The sequence below is a fragment of the Hyperolius riggenbachi genome, chromosome 5 (genome assembly GCF_040937935.1).
Source record: "Hyperolius riggenbachi isolate aHypRig1 chromosome 5, aHypRig1.pri, whole genome shotgun sequence".
Lineage (NCBI taxonomy): Eukaryota > Metazoa > Chordata > Amphibia > Anura > Hyperoliidae > Hyperolius > Hyperolius riggenbachi.
In genome coordinates this window covers 23,003,138-23,021,046 of record NC_090650.1, presented here as the reverse complement: position 1 = coordinate 23,021,046, position 17,909 = coordinate 23,003,138, and the positions used below count along the sequence as shown (strand labels likewise).

At 44.8% G+C, this 17,909-nt stretch overlaps 1 long non-coding RNA gene across 1 annotated transcript in view; it reads left to right on the top strand.

The window, feature by feature from the left end:
• Window positions 1-3,297: 3,297 nt before the first annotated feature.
• LOC137519555 (uncharacterized) overlaps window positions 3,298-17,909 on the top strand; it is a 35,639-nt gene continuing 21,027 nt past the window's right edge. The window contains exons 1-2 of the long non-coding RNA XR_011021009.1: window positions 3,298-3,374; window positions 8,559-8,676. This is a non-coding gene — a long non-coding RNA (uncharacterized lncRNA). The remainder of the gene's footprint in view (window positions 3,375-8,558; window positions 8,677-17,909) is intronic.

Here is a 17,909-nt window from a genome sequence, read left to right as displayed (position 1 = left end):
GTTCAAATTCAGACAAAGGGGTGGAGCCACAAACAGCCAATCAGATTTGTTTAATCTCAATGGAAATTATTGATGCCAAAGACCGCAAAGCTCACAAACTTCGTAATTGAGTAATTGTGTGTTAGGGTTAGAAATAGTAGGCGGAGCCAACATCAGCCAGATACATACCTGAACAATGTTAGGAAATAAGTGGGTGGAGAAAAATACAAATTTCATTGTGCAAATGTAAACTGCAGCCATTCTTACACTGTTAATGGTAGGGTTCTCAAACTTTGCACAGTTGGTCACTGGGTGACTGGGATTAATATTCAAAAAAGTGGGTGGAGCCTATAAAAGCCAATCAAAATCCACCTATTGATTTTAAGGGGAATATGTAATTGCTGCCATTCTTGCACTGTTAATCACCTGTACCTGGTACAGTTGGCCATTGGGTGATTGGGGTTCAAATTCAGAAAAGGGGTGGAGCCGCATCCAATCAGATTAATTTTATTTTATTGAAAATTACTGATGCCAAAGACTGCAAAGCTCACATACTTGGTCATTAAGTAATTGTGTGTTATGGTTAGGTAGAGCCAACACCAGCCAAATACATACCCGGGCAACGCCGGGCGTCCAGCTAGTATATATATATAAGTTTTATTTTCACTCTGAGTATGGCAATGGGATATGAAACTGTTTTGCATCTTTTGCACCTAAAAACCTCTATTTTTTTTTTTTTTTTTGGAATGCAAATCTTTAACCAGAACCTTAGCCGGTGGCAAAACTTAAAGGATACCACAACTGACATGTGGCATAATGAGATAGACATGGGTATGTACAGTGCCTAGCACACAGATAACTATGCTGTGTTCCTTTTTTTTCATTCTCTGCCTGAAAGAGGTAAATATCAGGTATGTAAATGGCTGACTCAGCCCTGACTCAGACAGGAAGTGACTACAGTGTGACCTTCACTGATAAGAAATTTCAACTATAAAACACTTTCCTAGCAGAAAATGGCTTCTGAGAGCAAAAAAAGAGATAAAAAGGGGGAATTTCTTATCAGTGAGGGTCACACTGTAGTCACTTCCTGTCTGAGTCAGGCTGAGTCAGCCACTTACATACCTGATATTTACCTCTTTCAGGCAGAGAATGAAAAAAAGGAACATAGCATAGTTATTTGTGTGCTAGGCACTGTACATACCCATGTCTATCTCATTATACCACATGTCAGTTGTGGTATCCTTTAAAGAAAAAAAAAAAAAGCAGAAGAAGCATACTACCTGGGGGAGGAGCTGGATCAGGTAGTGCAGCTTACCATCTCTCCTGCAGCCTTTAATCTCTTTAACCTGCTGGTTTCATTTATAAAGAACACCCCCGTGCCCACATTTTCCTGTGCCATTTTTGAATGTATACTTCTGGGGCACCAGGCATTTTTATACTGGCATTGGAGCTCTCAGTAACCAAACATTCTGCAGTGATACACCTGACAGTGATGTAAATCAGGGAGAGGAACACTGACTAAATAATTTCTGAATGCATATTGTAAAAACAAATAAGTCACAGGTGTCGAATTATTCATTTTGCCTTAGCTAGCCTCTGCCAGCTCCACAGACACCCAGAGCTGCAGGCTGAGATCTGTCCAGAGACATCTGTGTGTGCCCCTCCCCCTCACAATCTAAACATACTGACAAAGTTGTAGCCAAGCAGCTGTCCCAACCACAGAGCCCGCAGTTACCTCCTTCCACAGCCTTGGGAAGCATTATTCTGAGTCCTGCCTCCTGCTCAGTGGCGTAGCTAAGGACCTGTGGGCCCCAGTGCGAGTTTTACATTCCCCCCCCCCCCCAAGCACTCTATACATAACAAATGATACGGCGCACCAAAACCTGCCAAGGACAACCCCAGTGTCAGAGGTGCAAGAAGGGGATGGGAAGCAGTGTGTTAATGGTTACTACTTTTCAAAGCTTCTATAGAAATGGTTATTACCAGCACAGGACCAATAAAGAGCTAATACTGCCGTTGAGGGAGGGCCCCTCTGGCCCAAAGGCCCGGTGCGGTCACACCTCTGCATCCCCTACTGCTCCTGCTTCAGGCTAACATTCCTACTGCATTTCGAGGGGCAAAGTTGGTCATGAATGTATTATTTGTCCATATGTCGGGCATCACTCATCGTCCACATATAATAATAGCATATTCATGACCCATGAAAGATCTGCAAAATTTTGCTACCAAACATCATTTTCCTAGCAGAAATCTGACCACCAGAGATCCTGAGAGACAGAAGAATTTAACAGTGAGAACGGTAGCCCTGGTAACTGGTACATCAAGGTGCAGAACTGAGAACTCAGCAGTGCAGAGGTCTCAACACCAAGGAATGCCTGGGAGATAAAAAGAAATGTGGCAATGGTAAGAGAACTGGGAACTCTGAAATGCAGAAATCTTACCACTTATCCTTCGAGCTCTAGCAGTGGGAGCAGTAGCCCCTGGCAATAGATGCAGCAGGTGTGCAAAGCTGGGAGCATAAAGGGCAGAGATCTCACTATTGCAGGCCTCAAAGACAAAAAAGCCAGGAAAAAAAAATCAGCCAGGAAAAGAGAAGAGAGTGGGAATGGCACAGCAGGGGATTGGGATCCTAGGTTTTTGAGATCTCACTTGCTGTCAGCAGGGGGAGGGGGAGACACTGGTAATGGTGCAGTAGGTGTGCAGAACTGGGAACCCAGAAGTGCAGAGATCTTATCAATAGATTCAGTAGATTTCCCAAAACACAGAAGCAGAGGGGTATGGGAGAGGCACCAGAGCAGAACTGGGTCTGGGGACTCAGGAGTGAAGATGTTTCACCACCAGCACTGTCAGTTCATGAGAAACAGGAGAAACTGCAATGTGACCTAACTCTCCAGCAATCTGCCAAACACAGAAATGTCAGTTTATGTCAGGTAAAGTTTTGCGAAGTAGAGCCTTGCTCTTCTGTCCCGTCCATGCTTGGTACTTCCTCCTTCCCACCACCATGTCTCACGATTAGTCTGATCTCTCTAGACAACCACACTCTCTTCTTTGTCACATTGTTTCACTCTCTGTCAGGATGCTGTACTGCTATTCCTAGAAACATCATATCCAATAACGGTGTGATTTTAATCGGCTGACCTCTGAGCAGGTTTACAGCTTAAAGTGGCACGTTTAATTTTAAACGCCTTTACAAGACTGGCAGTCAGCTTGGTTGGGTGCCACGGCTTATTCTGTCTCGGAGGAATGTGAGCAGTGCATGCTGGGAGTCAGAGATTGGCAGTGGTTCTCACTTGTTTACGCTGCTACAAGTTAATAAGTTGTTGAAACTTGTCCATCTTAACTGATCTTGCCATGTAAATGAGCAGCAACAGAGCGGAGGAGGCCGCAGGGAGGAGGTGAGTCCAGCATGCACTTTCCATACATCTGCACAGCAGCACAGGATCAAAGATTAATTATTCAGTCAGACTCTCCTAGACATGACTCAGCACTCGAGTTCTTTTACTGTTTGTCATGTCAATGAATTTTATATTGCCAGACCGGCGTACCTACCGGGGATGCGACGCCCTCAGCCGCAGGGGGGCCCGGGGCTGCTCTGGGGCCCGCTCACTGTGCGTGGGGGGAGCGCTGCTCTGGACCCCCCAGCAAGGTGCTCAACTGGCCTCAACTGGCCTCAGCATCTAATAGACGCTGCGCCAGTTCATTCCCCGCTGCCCCGCTCCAGCAGCCTGCATACTCTCCGCCGGTGCTCCAACACTTTATCCTACACGTCGAACTAACCTACATCCCATAGACTTTTACTATCCCTTCCCCTCCCCCAACCCTAACCCTAATCCTCCTGGTATACGTTTGACAGTGGATGTAGGCAAATTCGACGTGTAGGTTATCACGTCGGAACACCGGCAGGCAGAGCAGGGCTACGGCAAGATGGCCGCCGAAGAAGCCCTGCACTGGAGACTATTTGTGTCTCTAGTACAGGGCTTCGGCAGCCATCTTGCCGTAGCCCTGCACTCTGCCTGTCAGCGCGGGAGATGTGCTGCAGGAGGACTCGGGGAGCTGCGAGCCAGATGTCGGGAGAGGAGAAGACTTCTGTCAGGTAAGTGAATTGGTTTTTTTCACAGGTGCATTTTTTTTCTAGTGTCTGCTGCCTACATTATGATTTTCTGGTGTCTGCTGCCCACATTACGATTTTCAGGTGCCTGCTGCCCACATTGCGATTTTCTGGTGACTGCTGCCCACATTGCGATTTTCTGGTGACTGCTGCCCACATTGCGATTTTCTGGTGTCTGCTGCCCACATTACGATTTTCAGGTGTCTGCTGCCCACATTACGATTTTCTGGTCACTGCTGCCCACATTGCGATTTTCTGGTGTCTGCTGCCCACATTGCGATTTTCTGGTGTCTGCTGCCCACATTACGATTTTCAGGTGTCTGCTGCCCATATTATGATTTTCTGGTGTCTGCTGCCCACATTACGATTTTCAGGTGCCTGCTGCCCACATTATGATTTTCAGGTGTCTGCTGCCCACATTACGATTTTCAGGTGTCTGCTGCCCACATTACGATTTTCAGGTGTCTGCTGCCCACATTACGATTTTCAGGTGTCTGCTGCCCACATTGCGATTTTCTGGTGACTGCTGCCCACATTGCGATTTTCTGGTGTCTGCTGCCCACATTACGATTTTCAGGTGTCTGCTGCCCACATTACGATTTTCTGGTCACTGCTGCCCACATTGCGATTTTCTGGTGTCTGCTGCCCACATTGCGATTTTCTGGTGTCTGCTGCCCACATTACGATTTTCAGGTGTCTGCTGCCCATATTATGATTTTCTGGTGTCTGCTGCCCACATTACGATTTTCAGGTGCCTGCTGCCCACATTATGATTTTAAGGTGTCTGCTGCCCACATTATGATTTTCTGGTGTCTGCTGCCCACATTGCGATTTTCTGGTGTCTGCTGCCCATATTATGATTTTCTGGTGTCTGCTGCCCACATTACGATTTTCAGGTGTCTGCTGCCCACATTGCGATTTTCTGGTGTCTGCTGCCCACATTGCGATTTTCAGGTGTCTGCTGCCCACATTGCGATTTTCAGGTGTCTGCTGCCCACATTACGATTTTCTGGTCACTGCTGCCCACATTGCGATTTTCAGGTGTCTGCTGCCCACATTACGATTTTCAGGTGTCTGCTGCCCACATTGCGATTTTCAGGTGTCTGCTGCCCACATTACGATTTTCAGGTGTCTGCTGCCCACATTGCGATTTTCAGGTGTCTGCTGCCCACATTGCGATTTTCTGGTGTCTGCTGTCCACATTAGGATTTTCTGGTGACTGCTGCCCACATTGCGATTTTCTGGTGTCTGCTGCCCACATTGCGATTTTCTGGTGACTGCTGCCCACATTGCGATTTTCTGGTGACTGCTGCCCACATTGCGATTTTCTGGTGACTGCTGCCCACATAAGGATTTTCTGGTGTCTGCTGCCCACATTATGATATTCTGGTGACTGACTGCTGCCCACATTAGGATTTTCTGGTGACTGCTGCCCACATTACGATATTCTAGTGACTGCTGCCCACATTGCGATTTTCTGGTGACTGCTGCCCACATTGCGATTTTCTGTTGAACTCTGCCCACATTACGATTTTCTGGCCCACATTACGATTTTCTGGTGAACACTGCCCACGTTACGATTGTCTGGTGAATGCTGTCCACGTTACGATTTTCTGGTGAACGCTGCCCACATTACGATTTTCTGGCCCACATTACGATTTTCTGGTGAACACTGCCCACGTTACGATTGTCTGGTGAATGCTGTCCACGTTACGATTTTCTGGTGAACGCTGCCCACGTTACGATTGTCTGGTGAACGCTGCCCACATTACGATTTTCTGGTGAACGCTGCCCACATTACGATTTTCTGTCCCACATTACGATATTCTGGTGAACGCTGCCCACATTACGATTGTCTGGTGAATGCTGTCCACGCTACAATTTTCTGGTGACTGGTGCTCACGTTACGATTTTCTGGTGACTGGTGCCCACATTACGATTTTCTGGTGAACTTTGCCCACATTACGATTTTCTGGCCCATATTACGATTGTCTGGTAAAATGCTGCCCACTTTACAATTAATTTACAGTGAAACGCTGCCCCATTACGATTATTTGGCACCTATGGGGGGGGGGGGCATCCAAATATTCGCAGGGGGGCCCAGTGATTTCTAGTTACGCCCCTGTTGCCAGTGTAAAAATTATTATATTTAAAAGCCCAATTTTCAATTTGTATAGCATATCACTCTAGCTGCTCTCCCAACACCACTCCAGTTATGCATACTATTATTAATAATAATAATAATAATAATAAATGCACATTCCTCATATCGCACTGATTCTTCCTATTATCAACATATTTTAATTTATAGTGGTTTATTAGTCTGTATTTTATAGCATTGAAATCTTCTGCTGTACCTTACAGGGTACATAGTCATGTCACTGACTGTCCTCAGAAAAGCTCACAATCTAATCCTACCATAGTCATAGTCTAAAGTCCTACCAAATTACTATTAAACTAGCTGATGGCCTGGTTTTAGCCGGGTATTTGGCTGGTGTTCATACCACCCAACTTTTTGAGATGAGAAAGAGGGACACCTAAGCCACGCCCCTGATCACGCCCCATCACAACCCTAGTCACGCATACCATAAAGATGTCATAAGAAAAATATGTTGTTTTATAATTCAAACTACACTGGTCCTTTCTATCCTGGTTCATTTTCCTTCATATTAACATTTTAAAATTAGTAATATATCAATTTAAATGATGGGAATAAAGTTTAGAGTCAATCAAACACAGTTTTACATAGAGGGACAAAGTCCTGAAAGAGGGACAAATGAGGAGGAAAGAGGGACAGAGGGACAGGGCTCCCAAAGAGGGACTGTCCCTCCAAAAGAGGGACAGCTGGGAGCTATGCTGGTGTTGGCTGCAACCACTTTTTCTAACCCTAACACACAATTACTCAATGACCTAGTTTGTAAGCTTTGCGGTCTTTGGTATCAATAATTTCATTGAAATGAAACAAATCTAATTGGCTGTGGCTCCACCCCCTTTTCTGAATGTGAACCCCAGTCACCCAATGACCAACTGTACCAGGTTTCGAGGCTTGTGCCATTAACAGTGCAAGAATGGTAGCAATTACATATTCCCCTTGAAAATCAATAGGTGAATTTTGATTGGCTTTTATAGACTCCACCTACCTTTCCGAATATTAATCCCAGTCACCCAACGACCAACTGTGCAAAGTTTGAGAACCCTGCCATTAACAGTGTAAGAAAGGATGCAGTTTACATTTTACTAGTGAAATTTGTATTTGTCTCCCCCCACTTTTTGGTTATGGGGATAAAAAGTATCCTATATGTTATTCCAGGTAATGTACTATGTGTGTGCCAAATTTCATTCAAATCCGTTCAGCCATTGTTTCGTGATTGAGTAACATACATCCAAACGTTCACATTTATAATATTAGTGAGATATTTATATAGCACTGACATTTTCTGCAGCACTGTACATAGTACATAGTCATGCCACTGTCCTCAGAGGAGCTCATAATGTAGTCCTACCATAGTCATAGTTAAATGTTCTACCATATTATTATTATTATTATTATTATTATTATTATGTATTTATATAGTACTGACATCTTCTGCAGCACCTTATAGAGTACATAATCATGTCACTGACTGTCCTCAGAGGAGCTCACAATCTAATCCTACCATAGTCCTAGTCTAATGTCCTACCATATCATTATTATTTTGCATTTATATAGCACTGACATGTCCTGCAGGTCTTTGCAGAATGAATAGTCATGTCACTGACTGACTGTCCTCAGAGGAGCTCATAATCTAATCCTACCATAGTCATAGTCCTACTATATTATTATTATTATTATTGTTATGCATGTATACAGTACTTCTTTTCCAGTACTTTACAGCACATAGTCATGTCGCTGACTGTCCTCAGAGGAGCTCACAATCTAATCCTACCATAGTCGTAGTCTAATGTCCTACCATATTATTATTATTATTATTATTAATATGTATTTATATAGCACTGACATCTTCTGCAGCACTTTATAGTGTATATACCGTAGTCATGTCACTCACTGACTCCTCAGAAGAGATCAATATCTAATCCCTGCCATAGTCTTATGTCCTGCCATATTATTATTACGAGGATTTGTTTCCCAAAGAGATGTGTATAGGTATCATGAAGTAGTTAGAAGAAGCAAGGCATGTCACTAGGGCCCCGAATCCCTCTGGCAATTTGCCCTGGATGTCAAAACACAGCATGCCCGTGGGAGATACATTTGCTGCATTTCTTATGTGCGATAATGTTTACTGGATTTGATATGTGGGTTAATGGTTGCTGCATTTCGTATGTGGTAGGTAACATTTTCTGTATTTCTTTTATGGGGTAATATTTGCTGTATTTCTTATGTAGGTTGATGTTTGCTGCATTTCATATATGTGGGGTAATAACTGCTGCACTAATTATTTGATGGTCATAATTACTGCATTTTATATTTCAGGGTTGTTTATTTTAGGAAGGGATTGCCCTTTGTGTCCCCAACAGAGAGATTGTGCAGCTTTTGAAGGATAGTGATTCTAACTCTCCCATCTCCAGAAAAAAAGAAAGTCTGTCGGCAGGTAAAGTAAGGTGATTTCTAAGTCAAGGGGGTGTGGATGGCAATAAAAACTATCTGTAAAAGGCTCTAACCAGCTTATAGTGGCACTTAAAAGTAAAGTAGAAATTACCTTTATGTGGTCTTTAACCGGTTCCAGACTGAAGCAGTTGAAATCTACATCCTGCATGTAGCTGCGCAGATCTGACAGGACGTAGATTTCAACACTCGTCGCCAGGCTGTTTTGCCAATCGTGCCGCTGTCTCCCCGCCGCAGATCACTCGCCCTGCTATCTATATGACGGCAGAGCTGTGTGAGCCGGTCAGGGGCAGATTTCATTCAATCCCTTTGGCTTACATTGATTGACAGCATCAGTAGTCAATGAAAGCGGCTCCTGACCAGCAGACTGTGCTCTGCAGCCATAGGGACGGCAGAGAGAGCGACCTGTGGCTGGTATAGAACGGCATGACCAGGGCAACTGGCGGATGATTGCGGCGATTCATTGGTAAGCGTTGTTTTACCATGCCAGTAGACTCTGGTCCTTAGGCTTCTTTCACAGTGGGATGTTGCGGTTTGATGCGACGTTAAAGTCGCACCGCAAACTTACAATGCAACGCACCCAAAAAGTCACAACGTAGCATTACCACCGCATACAGCATATACAGTAGAAAATACAGGCAATGAAAAGTATGTCTCCAAGTCATTATTGAGCATGTGCAAACAGTCCAATGCAGCTAATAAAGTGTATAACGCACAGCATGCAGCACTTTCACTTAACGTGCAGCGTTAGACACTAACGCAACCTGTGCACTGTGAACGGGGCATTGATTTTTCATTGCAGTGCGTTATTCTGCATTAAATGGAGTTTTAACATGCGACTTTAACGTCACCCTGTGAGAGACTGCTGGTAGGGAAGTAGTTAAAATTGCACATGTGACAACTTCAAGTTAGGTGCTGTAAAACTACTACAGTATGAGTGCCCAGGAAGAGGACTGGAACGAGAACCAGTGACAGCGGTGACTGCACTCACAGGTGAGACGGTAACAACGAGAACTAGATCGAAGGGGAGTGGCGGCCCAGAGATGCGTCAGCTGTTAACCAGTTCACCCCCAAGGGTTTTTATCCTAACGGACCAGAGCAATTTTCAGTTGTCAGCGCTCCTCCCTTTTATTCCCTAATAACTTTATTACTACTTATCACAAGAAAATGATCTATACCTCGTTTTTTCGCCACCAATTAGGCTTTCTGTGGATAGTACATTTTGCTAAGATGCTTTTTAATGAGAAAAACAGAAAAAAAAGAAAAAAAATCATCATTTCTCAGTGTTCAGCCATTATAGTTTTAAAATTAAACATTCTCCTTTGCATAAAACAAACACGTTTTATTTGCCCAGAGGTCCCGATAATTAAACCGTTTAAATTATGTCCCTATCACAATGTATGGCGACAGTATATTATTTTGAAATATAAGTGGTTATTTTTCTGTTTGTTCTGGCCATAATTACAAGCCCCTATGTAATAAATTAAAATAAATTTTCCCCCATAAAATATAGAATAAAAAAAGCTGAGTCCCTAAGGCAACTATTTATTTATTTTTTTTAAGCTGATTTTTTTTTTTTACAAGTGTTTTTTTTGGGGGGGAGGGTTGGAAGTGTAATTTTATTAATGAAGTGTATGTACTTGAAAATGTATGTATTTTGTAGGTGTAATATACTTTTTGGCCACAAGATGGCGCTAGTGAACACTCATAGGACGTGTTCACTTTTTTTTTTACTACACTTTATTAAACTGTTACATTTCCTGTTTATGTGAATGGACGTAGCCGCTGTTCGCGGTCACGTCCATTCTCTCCAGGCACTGCGATTGGGTAGAGGACCGTTCGGTCTTCTTCCCCAATCACCCAGCACGGGATCCCGACGGTAATGGCGGCGGTAGCGGCGCGCACACGGCGGTAGCAGCGGCGGGAATGCGCGACGTATTAAAACGTCATGTTGCCGTTAATAGCGGTAAGCATGACGTTTTAATACGATAGGATGTCGGTAAATGGTTAAAGTGGAGCTGAACACTTGCACAGCACAGAAGGAAAACATAGAGACCTGCACCCTGTATGTATTTAGAGAGTTTAGCCTGTCTAATTCCCCCTTATCTGAGTCTCCTCCTTTGTCCACAATTGGCCCCGGAAAGTCCTCCGGTCCAGGGCAACCTGTGCATGCACGGCCTGGCCACGCACGCGCCCCTGTCTGCGTTCTGCGCAATACTACCGGAGGTGCGCGGTGACGGGAGCGAGACAGTGGAGTGCTCTCAGCTGGAATGCTCCTGTACTGACTGCCCCCCGACTAGACGACTTACCAGGGCCAGTTGCAGGCAACCGAGGAGGAGGAGGAGGACAGCGTGGGAGTGATATGCCTAGAGGGGGCTGGAGGAAGCCCAAGATATGTATATTTTATATATAAGTCCTCATCTCAGGTACACTTTAAAATAATTTTTAAAAACCAGAAAAACAAACACGGAACGTAATGAGTTAAAAAAAATGAAATAAATAGCCTGTGAACACTTTTATTAAAAAGGAGGCCAAATATAAATGTCCCCCTTTCAGAAACCAGTTATGACAGGCGGATAATGCTCCATAGTTCTCCGATTATCCGCATGAAAAGTTTGGAAAGACTCGTCCGGAAATGATTCCCAGCGCTGGCAGCGGTGCCCGTGGTTTTTCAGCAGTGAGATTTTGGCAGAGTTCGCTGGGGAGGGGGGTGGGGAGTCGGGTGTGGCACTTCTGCCAAGTCTCACAGTGTGTGATAATCACTGCACACAGATTTATCAGGGCAGGTACAAAGAAACGTGCAGCAAAAGGGGTGTCGCTTCACAGGGCAACCAATTAGAATCTTTGCATTGTTTTACTTCTGAGACCTGATTGGCCGACTGCTCATGTTTGCCTGAGATTTCTTTTTAACCACCTGTTTTCCAATCAAGAGCGCCCCAGTATCTGGCCTTTAAAAGTGAACCTGAAGTGGGGAAAAAATAGATGCTTAGCTAAGCAGAAGGATAAAAACTCACCTGGCAGCTCCACAGGCGATCTATCCTGTCCTGGTATACCCATCTCTGTGAATACGGCACCCTCTAGAGGACGCTGTAATCATAGAGACAGGTATACTTGGACAGGATAGACCGTCCTTCAGACCACTTGCACTTGGGGCCCTCTGGCTACCTATACTGAGGGAACTGTCTATACAGAGGTCCTTCTGGCTACCTATCCTTGGGGCCCTCTTTATGGATAGTGTAATGGTTCAGGTCTCTGCCTCTGACTCAGGAGGCCAAGGTTCAAATCTTGGCTTATCCTGGTCAGTAAGCCAGCACCTATTCAGTGAAGAGACCTTGGGCAAGACTCCCTAACACTGCTACTACCTATAGAGCGCACCCTAGTGGCTGCAGCTCTGCCGCTTTGAGTCTGCCAGGAGAAAAGCACAATATAAATGTTATTTGTCTTGTCTTGTCTACCTATACTGAGGGGCCTGTCCATACAGGGGTCCTTCTGGCTGCCTATTCTGGGGGACTTCTGGGCCTGGCTACCTATATTAAAGCGGACCCAAACCAAACATTTTTTTAATTCAAAATATTTAGTTTCACCGCTCTGACACATGCAAATATAAAGAAACACTCCTTCAAGCCTATGAGCATTTCAGTGCATGCTTTTCACCCTTCTCTTTTCATTACTAGGGTTATACAGGTGGCAGCCATTAGCAATTCCTCCTTTGCTGGACATTATCTACTCCACCAGTTTGCCGGATTCTGTCCCGCCAATATGAAAGGAAGGGAGGGGTTTCTCCAATAAATGTAAAATATTTTATGTTTGTCATCATGCAGCTGAAAAAAGGATGCTATTTATTATTATAATTTAGAAAATAGATTTTATTTTTGAAATCTTGTATTTTTAGTTTGGGTCCACTTTAAGGGAGCAGGCCAGGGCAGTTTCTAGGCTAAATAGCACCCAGGGCGAGGGTGTAAAAAATGTGCCTGCAAGTCAGCCCCCCCTTCCCCCGGACTTGGGAACCCTTACTCTTTAGGGACAGTCACACAACCTCAGGTCACTAGTAGATCTGCCTACTTACTAGTGACCAGCCGCTCATCCAGGAGGAAGCAGGGACCAAGAGAACACCCAGGCTAAGAAAGCCCGGAAAGCTGACTCCTCCATAGGTACCGCGCACTGAAAGCCTGCAGTACCGCTACAGGACATCAGGTGTCATCACGCAGTGGTGATATGGTGATGACTTGACATCTGACACAAGCAACCCAGGAGGAGTCAAGGAAGGTGATCGCACTGGTAATCTTCTTCTTTCATTTGGCTGCACCGCGCGTCACCAGCTCCCTAGCAGTTATGTCCTTCTGCCTGCGCCCCCCTTCTTCTATTTGCCAGTCTGCGCCCAGGGCAGTCAACCTGCCCGCACTGCCAAAGAAACGGCCTTGGGACAGGCTACTGTCCGGGAAACCTTCTGCCCACCTGCATGGAGGATACTATGGCTACGAGGGTGTTATCTCAATGGGGGTTCTTTTGTCCATCTGCGCTGGGGACCCTTCATCTACCTATTGTAAGGGGGCTACTTCTGGCTAACTATCCTGGGGGCCCTGTGGCTAACTATACTGAAGGAACTACCTCTTCCTACTGGGTTGTACCTGTCAGGAACTGGCCCGCGGCACGCCTGCGTATACGGTTCCCGACTGCGGGTTTGACCAGATCGAGAGGGGAAGCAGCCTTAGTCAAGCTAAAACAAGGCTGGGACCCCTCAGAACACCTCTCACTGCCACCACTAGCGGTTCACTAGACACTTCCACTCTGCTGTCGAGTCCTCAGCGCGCACTCCGCGTTTTCGTATTCGGGTCAGCTTTGCGCTTAGGCCGAATACGGGAACGCCACGCACCCACACACACACACAGTTGCAATCTTACACTGTAGTGAAGCAAAACCACTAACAGTCGTTCCGAACGATACTGTTAGCCACTCAGCTGTTGAGCTACTCGCACTGGCGTTTTCGTACGTTGGGTCAGCTGCGCGCTTTAGGCCAACGTATGACAAACGCCCCCACACACAATGCAATTACAATTTCATATGGTAGTGTTGCTCAAGCATACAATTAGGCATGGACTTATACACACTTCAATCTCTTCTAGGCTATGAGTGTTAGTTTAGTACGGCAGAAGTCAAGCTTATTAAATAATAATTTAATATTCCAGGGAAAATGGAAGTGGAACAATGCAGAACAGAATATATACAAAAGATTAAAAAAAACAAAGTAAAAAGTTACAAAGATAAAAGTACAAAAATACACACAAAGCGATTTTGCTTACCAAAATAAACGGGGAAATAAACGTACCAGCGTATCGATCTGGCATTGTTGCGGGAGTACGCACTTCTGGTCAGGAACCAGGTTAGTTCTAGCCGTGTGAGCTACCTCCAAGAACTACAAGTTGTGGTTATCCTAGCTGCTGTTTTATACTGTGAGATACGCCTGGAGGCTGCAACTTCCTTGGGGAGGGGAGGGACTAGTTTTTAATTAAATCTCAGACATATTCCATTTCCAGGTAAAAGTCTATACATCAAAAGATTGTGAAGTGAGGCTTTCAACTCCAGGCGGAAACTTGATTAAGGCTTTTTCCTGTCTCCGTTTTTAAAGTCTGCAGAGATTTCCACCCCCTTCCCATAGATGTGATTTACAGGGTATAGTTTGCACCTCCACCAATAATTCAATTTCCTCACAATGAAATAGTGTTTAACACACATGTCAACTTTTGGTGCAGCGACTCTTCCTGACTTAAGCAGGCCATACACTGGCTCGATTCCCGGCCGTTTCGACAGCAGATTCGATTCTGGGATCGAATCTGCTGCCAATCGTTCGCGGTAAACGCAGCCGCCGATCCGATTTCCTCCCGAAATCGGATTGGTCCGTCGATCGCGCCGTGCGGGAAATTACCCTCGATCACCCGCGGGTAAAGTGCGCGTCGCTAGCGGCGGCCGATCCGATCAAGTATACATTACCTGACGCTGGCTCCCGGGCGTCTTCTCCGCACTGCACGGCTCTGTTCCGGCTCCATCCATCCCGGCGCTTCCTGTGTCACTGCAGTGACCAGGAAGTTCAAATAGAGGGCGCTCTATTTGAACTTCCTGGTCACGGAGTAACACAGGAAGCGCCGGGATGGAGCCGGAACAGAGCCGTGCAATGCGGAGAAGATGCCCGGGAGCCAGCGTCAGGTAATGTATACGGGGGGGGGGCAGGAGCAGCTCAGCAGATGGTGAATCGGTTTCAGGCTGAAATCGATTCACAATCTGTTTGCAGTAAAGGCAGCCATACGATCCCTCTCTGATCAGATAGGGATCTGTCAGCTCGTCGATCTAATGGCACATCGACCAGTGTATGGCCACCTTTAGTCTAGCGTTCTTCACTTCCTCAACAGAAGTGTAAATTTTTCAAGTGTCAAGGACTTCAACACTTCACTTCTGACATTGTCTGATTACCCAAGCTCTATTCACTGAAGTCCTCTTCAGATGCAAATGTAGGTCTAGTGACCAACCCACACAAATACATGAACAGTCCACAGTGGCGTAGCTAAGGAGCAGTGGGCCCCGATGCAAGTTTTACAATGGGCCCCCCCCAAGCACTCTATACGTAACAATTGATACGGCGCACCAAAACCTGCCAAGGGCAACTACAGTGTCAGAGGTGCAAGAAAAGGATGGGAAACAGTTTGTTAAGGATTACCACTATTCAAAGTATCTATTGAAGTTATTATTATGAGCACAGGACCAATAGAGAGCTAATACTGTAGTTGAGGGAGGGCCCTTCGGGGCCCCTTTGGCCCAAGGGCCCCGATGCGGTCGCTACCTCTGCAACCCCTATTGCTACGCCCCTGACAGTCCATGAATCTAGCCTGCATATCTACACCTTTGACATACCACAGCAGATATAAAAATGGGAAAATGAAAATATATTACTGTATTATCCTTAACAGCATCTGCACCCCAATATATTTCTGACAGTACCTACATTGGGAGTGGAGGGAACTGCTGGCTATCTATACATTTTTCATTGACTTGATGTCATTTTATGTCATTTTAACGATGTTTAAATAAAAGAACATTGTTTTACATATCTGGGGGTGCCAGCCTTGTGGATCGATGGTACTGCTCCAAAGGAAATAAATATGGCAGCCTCCATATCCCTCTAGCTTCAGTTGTCCTTTGATGCTTTGGCACCCTCTGGCTTCTTAAAATGTGTGTGTTTTTTTTTTTTTTGGGGGGGGGGGGGGACTCGCTAAATATACAGTATCCATACCTCCCAGCTTTTTGAGATAAGAAAGAGGGACACTCAAACCACGCCCATGTCACACCCCTGATCACACCCCCGTCACACCCCTAGTCAAACATACCATAAATTTAAGAAAAAATATGTTGTTATATTATTCAAACCACACTGGTCCTTTCTATCCTGGTTCATTCTCCTTCATATTAACATTTTCAAATTAGTAATATATCAATTTAAAGGATGGGAATAAAGTTTAGAGTCAATCAAACAAGTTTTGTAGTAGAGAAATATCTATATTTACATAGAAAGAGGGACAAATGAGGAGGAAAGAGGGACAGAGGGACAGGGCTCCCAAAGAGGGACTGTCCCTCCAAAAGAGGGACAGTTGGGAGCTATGCAGTATCTCACCTCACCCCACATTTTTTGAAAATATTATTATGTCTTTTTATGGGACAGCGCTGAAGATATGACTCTGTGACACAATGTAAAGTAGTCAGTGTGCAGCTTGTGTGCTGTGAGTACGCCTCTAAGTGCAGGGGCTTAGCAATAGGGGTTGCAGAGGTAGCCACCGCATCGGAGCCCTTGGGCCAGAGGGGCCCGAAGGGCCCTCCCTCAACTACAGTATTAGCTCTTTGTTGGTCCTGTGCTCATAATAATCACTTCTATAGATACTTTTGCTTAGTAGTTATCATTAACAAGCTGTCTGACACTGTAGTTGCCATTGGCAGGTTTTGGTGCGCCATATCTAATTGTTATGTATAGAGTGCTTGGGGGACCCCAATGTAAAACTTGCATCGGGGCCCACAACTCCTTAGCTATGCCGCTGCCTAAGTTCCATTTGTGTTTGGCAAAATAGCATCGCAATCGGATTGTACCAGTGGTAAAGGGTACCCTCGATTTCTATCGATTTACAGATGTCCTTGTGTTTTTCAGTTTCACAGGCGATTGGAAATGGACTGAAAAAATGCAACAAATCGCCTGTGGTACAAAACAGCCCTGAACTGTAGTAAAAATGACATAATGCATGAAATTGCTTATTGTTTACAATATTCATGCGCAGTATAGATTATTTAGTCAGTGTTTGTCTAACCTTTCCTCTCCCTGATTTACATTCTGAAATGTGACATCTTTAGTTCTGCCAGGTGATCTATATGGAATGTTCGTTACTCTTTTGACTTTCCCTACTTATTGTTAAAGCAGCAATTTGTGTGCGAAATAAATAAATAAATCTTAAAGTCCGTATAAAAGGACCACTATTGAAAAAAAAAGTAAGCAGTTAAAATCACAGAACTGTTTTGGGCTAGCCCATCTCCTCTAGGGGGATTCTCAGGGTTTTCTTTGTTTCAACAGCATTTCCTGAACAGCAGTTACTGAGCGTTCTATGCACAGAGGGAGATATTACTTCCTTGCAGTCGGCCGCTATTTCCCACAATGCAATGAGGTTCACAGAAAGCAAAATGTCAGGGCCATGGTAATGACATCACACTGTGGGAGGGCTTTCACCACGATATCAGCCATACAGAGCCCCCGGATGATCTATTAGAGAGAGGGTAAAGATTTCTCATGGGAAAGGGGGTATGCGCTACTGATTGGGATAAAGTTTAATCCTGGGTTAATGCTCCTCTTTAGGGAGGGTAGTTAATTTAAAAAGCATAATTACTGTTTTGACTTTCCCTACTTATTGTTAAAGCAGCAATTTGTGTGCAAAATACATAAATAAATCTTAAAGTCTCTTTAAAAGGACCACTATTGCAAAAAAAAAAAAAGTAGGCAGTTAAAATCACAGAACTGGCAGGTTTTGGGCTAGTCCATCTCCTCTTGGGGGATTCTCAGGGTTTTCTTTGTTTACAACAGCATTTCCTGAACAGCAGTTTAACTGCCAAAATAGTAAGATACCAGCCAGCCTCCCTCCTCACTTACACACTTTAAGAAGTTAAACAATTCATAAGCATTTATAAAGAAAAAAA